Source organism: Protopterus annectens, chromosome 13.part0 (assembly GCF_019279795.1).
Source record: "Protopterus annectens isolate FY-2018-M chromosome 13.part0, PAN1.0, whole genome shotgun sequence".
In the NCBI taxonomy this organism is placed as follows: domain Eukaryota; kingdom Metazoa; phylum Chordata; order Ceratodontiformes; family Protopteridae; genus Protopterus; species Protopterus annectens.
The window spans coordinates 1,326,988,288-1,326,995,787 of record NC_056747.1 but is presented as its reverse complement, the minus strand read 5'-3'; the positions used below and the strand labels follow the sequence as shown (position 1 = coordinate 1,326,995,787).

At 36.4% G+C, this 7,500-nt stretch overlaps 1 protein-coding gene across 1 annotated transcript in view; it reads right to left on the bottom strand.

The window, feature by feature from the left end:
* Positions 1-7,500, bottom strand: part of LOC122788060 (low-density lipoprotein receptor-related protein 2-like) — a 1,238,079-nt gene that overhangs the window by 124,307 nt on the left and 1,106,272 nt on the right. The gene's annotated exons all lie outside the window — the stretch shown is intronic.

Here is a 7,500-nt window from a genome sequence, read left to right as displayed (position 1 = left end):
CAATCAGTACAATGCAACCTTTACTAAGTAAGTGATGTAAGAATTTAATTTATTTCAATAAGATCTCTATGGCTAAGATTTTCTGATTATTCTAAATCTGATATATGTATTAAATCTGACAATGAAATGGATCAGGTGGAAAGTTATGATGTTAGAGACAGCTACTTCATGAAGAATATGCCCTTAGAAACAGAAGTGTGTTTATTATAACTATTATTTTTAACTCAGAGCTAAGCCTGTACTGGTGAGGTGATGAATGTGGTGGCAACAAATCAGATTCATGGAATCCAGTCTGTGACTTAACACATAATATCTTCTCCCTGGCCTCAGTATTAATTTGTTCCTAAAGGCATAAAATCTAGCGTCCTATAGCAACATTCTTCACTTTGTCTTCTGAAACACTCATCCACATAGAACTACTGGACTAATGTTGCAAGACACTACTTTATTTATCTGACCAGAAGAGCAGTGAAAAGTGCAGGATATAAGATCTTCAGGAGCGGTATATCAGTATACTAACTTAGTATCACAGCAACCAAGGAGCCAAACACATTAACATTCGAAGCTCAGCCTTAGAACGAAGGACAACAGCTAAAGAGGAGCAGACTATCCCAACCACAGTCTTCGGTAAATAAGTCTTTAGGGTTCTAGTGCCATTAGCGTGTATATAGTAGTCTAAAGGGAGTGCACCACTTTGCCTACAATGTGCCTGATATCGATCGGCTAGGTCCTGGTCTTGTCTGCAACACGATCTGCATGTTTCTGGTTCCTGCACCCTCTAGCACTTAACAATGCAAGTGCTATGTACAAAGGTTAATCACTAAAAAAAGTGTTTGATTTATGAGATGTAATTAACATTTATAGGTAATGCATGACAATGTGTAGTTTAGTAACAAACGTCATGCATGAAGGCTGCCTAACGTTAACGTAGTTACGCATCTTTAGTAGCTGCTTCTCACCAAGGATATCCAGATAGTTCTAATGAACTTGACTCAAACTGCTTTGATCTTCTACCTCCACCATAGTGTCAGCAGCCCAGACGCTAAGGCAGCAAACATGCCTATTTAACAATATATAGATGCAATGACAGGCAATATGAGGGAAAAACTACTAGCAAGCTCCCCCACAAAAATCATTAAGTACCTACGATACATGAGGATCAAAAGAAGGAACAATGCACTGGCTAGACTTGTGTTAGATGAAAATAGGTGTCATTTGAAAGTCTTTAGTCTTAAAAGGGCGGTGAACCAAATCAGAAGTGCAGAAGTTTACAGTGTTTTAAGAAAAATAGAAGTTCATTAGATGCACAGGTTAAATACATTATTGTCGAGGGGCTTTAATGAGTTAAGACCTATTTTTAATGCCTTAACAATACTTCTTCTTAAAATCTTAATAATATATTTAAACAAAAAGAGGCAATGTTTCTGTTATATTGGGTTTAATTCAGGTTAACTGCAACAAAAGGAATACATGAATACTTAGCATATGACACTTTTTATGATTTAAATAATTATTTTTTCAGTTGTCTGTTTATATTACATACTATAACTTCATAGAATAAGGGCTAATGTATTGCTATTGTTGTCTACTCTGGTTAAAAAACATAACAGATAAATAAATAAATAAATAAATAAATAAATAAATAAATAAATAAACTTACAGTGCTTGGTTGCCAAAAGGAAAAATAATACGTGACATGAAAAGTGAATAACCTGAACACAAGTCTGATCCTTCAACTAAAAATTAAAATGTGGCTGATGTTAAAACATATTAAATACAATATTGCACTTACTGGATCTAGACAAAGACCTAAATGAAAAAATGAGGACTGCGTACCCTGCAGAATATCCAGGTTCTGTGGGTTTGGATTTGTACAAGCGAAAGCCTACTACTTATCAAAGGTCAGTTAATTGACACTTAGAACATTGTCATAGGAAGGTAACTAGCATTTAGTAATGGTAGTTAGATAACAGTGAAAAGGTGAGTATCACATTTTTTCATTTTCTCTTTCTCCGAGTAACACATTTTTTGTTACTCTCTTTCTCCGAGTATCACATTTTTTCATTACTCTCTTTCTCTGGTATCACATTTTTTGTTACTCTCTTTCTCCGAGTAACACATTTTTTCATTACTCTCTTTCTCCGAGTATCACATTTTTTCATTACTCTCTTTCTCCGAGTATCACATTTTTTTATTACTGTCTTTCTCTGTATCACATTTTTTATTACTCCCTTTCTCCGAGTAACACATTTTTTATTACTCTCTTTCTCAGAGTAACACATTTTTTATTACTCTCTTTCTCAGAGTATCACATTTTTTATTACTCTCTTTCTCTGGTAACACATTTTTCATTACTCTCTTTCTCCGAGTAACACATTTTTCATTACTCTCATTCTCCGAGTAACACATTTTTTATTACTCTCTTTCTCAGAGTATCACATTTTTTATTACTCTCTTTCTCTTCTCTAAGTTTGTGCAATCTCACAGTTAGTGTACACATAATCCATGTGTGTGTGTGTGTGTGTGTGGGGGGGCTTGTGCTCCTTCCCACCAATTCAGTGAGGATGTAGGTGTGGTAGGCCTGAAGCAAAAATGTGTTTTTGTGTTTTGTGACCTTAAGACTATCAGAAAGAAGATGTGCAGAGAAATCCCATTGTATCCAGAAAAAACGGCAGCAGGAATTTGGTTAAAATAATCTGCTTTGATATGTCTATTACATAGTAATATCATAGTAAACCCTAGTAAAAGCTTTTGTTTTTTGGGCCCAGCACAGGTTGCACCTAGACAGCAATAACCAGAGTACATGCACATAGAAAACAATCATGGAGTACAATACAGTTCCAATATATTCATATATAGCACAATCAGCAGTGGCAGTTAACCAGCAGTATATACAATTGTTTATAAACAGCAGTAAAGAAGTATATTTACATATTTAGAGGCTGGCAATCAGGCTGTGAGTAGAGAGCAGGGTTAGGTAAGAGAATAGTACGAAGTTTAGTTGGCGTTAATGAAAGTGACATGAGATAAGGCATTTGCATTCTTCTTGTTTGACCATGTAGACTTTGAATTAGGGTGTGAATTTGATAAAGGAGGCCAGACCTTGTAAGTAGGGAGTAGCTCTTGTCAGAGTTTTAGGGCTAGAAGAGAGAAGCTATGGTTGATACAGTGAAGTTTTGTTATCAGATTTTCTTGAGCTGGTCTTGACTGGGAATGATTTTGGAAAGTGTAGTAGGAAGAAATAGTGATGTGTTTAGCAGATAGTTACACTGTCTCTTTAAGTGGCAGTCATTTGGATTTTTTGATTGTGTGGCAGTGAAGACGCAGATTTTGGTAGTGAGAGTTTGAAAGGATGTGGTATTTCATCTGGAAACTGCAGCAACAAAAGGTAATCCATATTCCAGCTGAGCAAATAATACACACTTACCTATAATGGCTACTGCTGTTGGGGAAGGAAAGTGAGAAATTCTACAAGTCCTGAATAGCTAAGTGTTTATTTTAGATGCTGTTTTGTCAATAAAAAGCAGGACGTTTAGTGTTTTATCTAGCCAAATACAAATGTATTTGAAGGATGAAATAGTTGCAGTGAAGAGATTATTTTGATATTTGATGTGTAATGTGGTGAAGTTTTTAGACAATTTTTGATGGATACCAAAAATCACAGATTTATTTATGTATGTATGTTTGTGTGTATATATGTGTGTATGTATGCATGTATGCATTTATTTATTTATTTACTGGAATAAGTAGAAAATTCTTGGTAGTGACTCAAACTATGAGTGGGTTAAGGTCTTGCTGAAGTTCATTGCGTAGATAAGAATGACTGCTGCTGGACCTAAAGGTGACCATGTCATTTGCGCTCAAGATGAGAATGAGATACAGTAGGTCAAAAAGAAGTTTGATTTACAAAATAGAGGAAATACAGGACAAGGATGAGTGACTCGGGGTGCCTGTGGAGGTGGAACTACAAATTTTTACTCTAAAATTTCTAATGGTGCAGAAGACTTTGAATTATACAAAATTCTCTATGCTGACACCAAGTTGGACTGTATGGGACATTAATATGGTCAGTCAGATCGAAGGCATGTATAAGGTCAATGAACGATTGCATTTAACCTTGTTATGAAGGATGTCATCTATAAAGGTCTAAATAATTCTTTACCTTGGCCAAAATCCATGCTGTTTTTGGGTGTGGAGGTGGCACATTATTTTTTGACTTCAGTGTTCAATGATTTGACAAAAAAAATACAATTTTATGAAAAACGGACCAAAAATATGATGCAAAAATCTGGACATTCTGCGAAAATCCATACAGTTGAGAGGTATGATGGTGAAAGATGTTGTTGTATGACTTTCTCTAGGATTTTTCCCTGTGTTGGCAAAATTGAGAGTGTGAAGTTTTGGTTAGTTTGGGTCACTTAGATATGTCAGACTAGAACAGATTTTCAGATATAGGGCACGCAGATGGAGGTAAAAGAAAGGTTGACTATGCATATTAAAGGCCTGAAAATACATCTCTGCAGTAATAAATGAACCAGGGGCCAGATTATCAGTTCTAATAGGGGCATCTAGAAGAATTTATTCTAATAGGTACTTGATTTTTTTTATTGACATGCAGTGGTGTAAACCTTGGCTCTAGATGATTGTCACAGTTGAAGTGATATTCCAACCCCATGTGCAAAAATGTGAAAAAGGGTTGTGGATGGATGGAAGTTTGAAACAGGTGGCTGGTATACATGCAAGAGAGGCTGTGATGTTAGGATTCTCACTGGATGGGACTCTTGGGAAGTTACTGAAATCAAATACAGACAGATGACTTTGTTTATACTAAATAGTACTCTGTGTACTGTTACTGTTAGGTACCTTATGAACAGCAAGGAGGTTGATTTTCTACCAGAAATGTTTAGGAGAGGATTTTTTTGAATGTGAGAGATCTGATTCTATGTCATCTAATAGATTGTTTTCTGAAGTTCCATATTGAGTTGAAATGGTTCTGACAGCCTACCAAATTTCTATTTCTGTCATGCATCATTTCAGAGATTTAAAAGGTGTTTCACTTCTTTAGTCAGTCAATCATTTGTGTGGGTTTGAAAAGTCTGGTGATTACTGGGAAAACATTATTAGAATTAATTATGTCTGTAGAAATATTATAGTCTTCAGCATACCTATCAACTGTCCAGATTTTCACAGAATGTCTAGATATTTGACTCATATCTTAGGGGCATTTCCCATAACATTGTGGTTTTTTGACAAATCACCGAGGACTAAAGTCTGAAAATAATGGAAGATATTTGAGTTTCAGACTTCATATCATTCTGAAAAGTCATGCTAATGCAAAAGCTGTTATTCTATGAACATTTTACTTTTATAAGAGCAATATTTATAAAGTATCCATATTTTGGGGCCTTTGTCCCCCCCATATTTGTGGTTTTGTCCATATTTCTTGCTCTAAGAGGTTGAGACATATGGCTTTGAGTGGAAAGTATAAGCAACCAGTCTTAAGAGAGAAGGAGTGTTTCGAGTTTGAGTTTGAAGATATTATTCGGTTATCTTTGTATGAAGGAATGAGTTTGGGGGGCATCTGAATGAGTGGTGTTAATACTGAAGGTGCTGGAGCAGTTGTCACTAAAAGTGTCAGGGTATATGCTAATGCCTAAGATTCTGGAGGGAATGTTGGTCACTAATGGGGCTAGAAGGAAGTGCTAATTCAAGAGAAGGCTTGGGCATGCTAGTTCACTGACTAGCTATATGAGTTCAAGATCAGCTATAAATTCTGCAATCTCATTAGTTTTTTGAATCAGAAGATTAAAGTTTGAAGTCCCCTAAAGTTCTTTTTTTGTCAGAGAATGTTGAATAAAATGTTGTGTATGAGCAACTGATTTTTTTTTTTTTTTTGCAAGAGAGAAGCAGGGGGAGAGAGGGTAGGCAATAGAGACAAAAAATGAGTTATTATCATTTGCTGGAACCAATTGGGCTCAAACTCTGAGGGGGCATTGGTTTAGAAGGTGGTAATTATGTTAAGATAAGATTTAGACAGCATTATGGTTTCTAATTCTGGTCATTCACCTAATCTAGAGTCAAAGATAGAGCTATGGTCAGGGAAAAAGTATTGCATATCGGGGTGATCATATTTGATATGATGTGGTGATGGCAATTATGTCAGGTGAATGCGTATTGAGAAAACTGCTTATCTGACCAAACTTATTCTTAAGGCTTTTGGTACTAAGTAGGGTGGAAGAGACAGGGTGTAGTTATGGAGTGTGAAGTGAGTGATTGTTGCAAGTGGACTTAGATTAGATGCAGTGTCAGACCTTACAAGTTATGTAACTGGTGTAAATTTAGTGGGATATTTGAGAAGATTGATGTGGGAATTTACATGTAAATATTAGGAGATCAGGATGTGTGTACAACAGTAAGATAGCAAATAAGCTGAAAAGTCAGGTGTACAAAACTGTGATGCGACCAATATTACTGTATAGTACAGAAACCTGGACAGTAAAGGCAGATCAGCTGAGGAGCCAGAAGGTGATGGAGATGAAATGCCTGAGACTTGCAGTAGGATGTACACTGTGGGATAGATGAATAAATGAGGGCATAAGAGCAGAAAGTAAAGTAGCCCTAGCTGCATAGGAGGTCAAAGAAAACAGATTACCACGGTTTGGGTACATGGACAGAAAAGCATAAGACAATCTGGTGAAGAGGATTTGGGACAGACTGGAAGAAAGCAAGAGAAAATGGGGGAATCAGGCAAGGAGACAGATGGATTGTGTGACAGAAGACCTGCAACAATCAGACATGCCTGTCAAACAGGGTAAGAGAGTGGCAGTGAATCAAGAGAGATGTCAGTAGCTGACATAACACCCCAACCCCATGTAGAAGATAAGAAAAAGATGGTTGATGATGATGATGATGATGTTGACTACAAGGATTTGGGGGAAGTGAGAAGATTAGCTGGAAGACAGAAGAAGTGTCTAGTGATGGGATGTAGGGAGTAAACAATGGAGAAAGAATGAAGCATAACAGATAGTGGGGTCAAGATTGTACAACTTGGGGACAGTGAGCCTCTGGGTGTGTGGGTATGTCAGCAATAAAAAGTATAAGTACTGCTGGAGAAGAGAGCCAGGGAATGACTTGTGTAGGTTGTGTGAAGTTGCTAGTAAATGAATTAGGTGAGGTACGGTAAGGGGTATTGTGGATTGTAAAAAAAAGTTTTAGACGTGTGGATTACCTAATTTGTACATGGATAAAGGATGAAAGATTTGAAAGAATTTTATAGATGAAAGAAGACAGGATATGATAATAACTGATATTAGGCTGTGAGTGCTAGATTCTCGTGGCAGTTCTGAGTGGCGTGTGATGACACATGAACAAAAATGGTGTATAAAGGTGAATACAAATTCATGAAGGAAGAGCAGCTTCTGGTTAAATAAATGAAAGAATAAATAAATAAAAGGGACTTGAAAAATGGATTAGAAAATTTCTCACAAGACAGCCCATTCA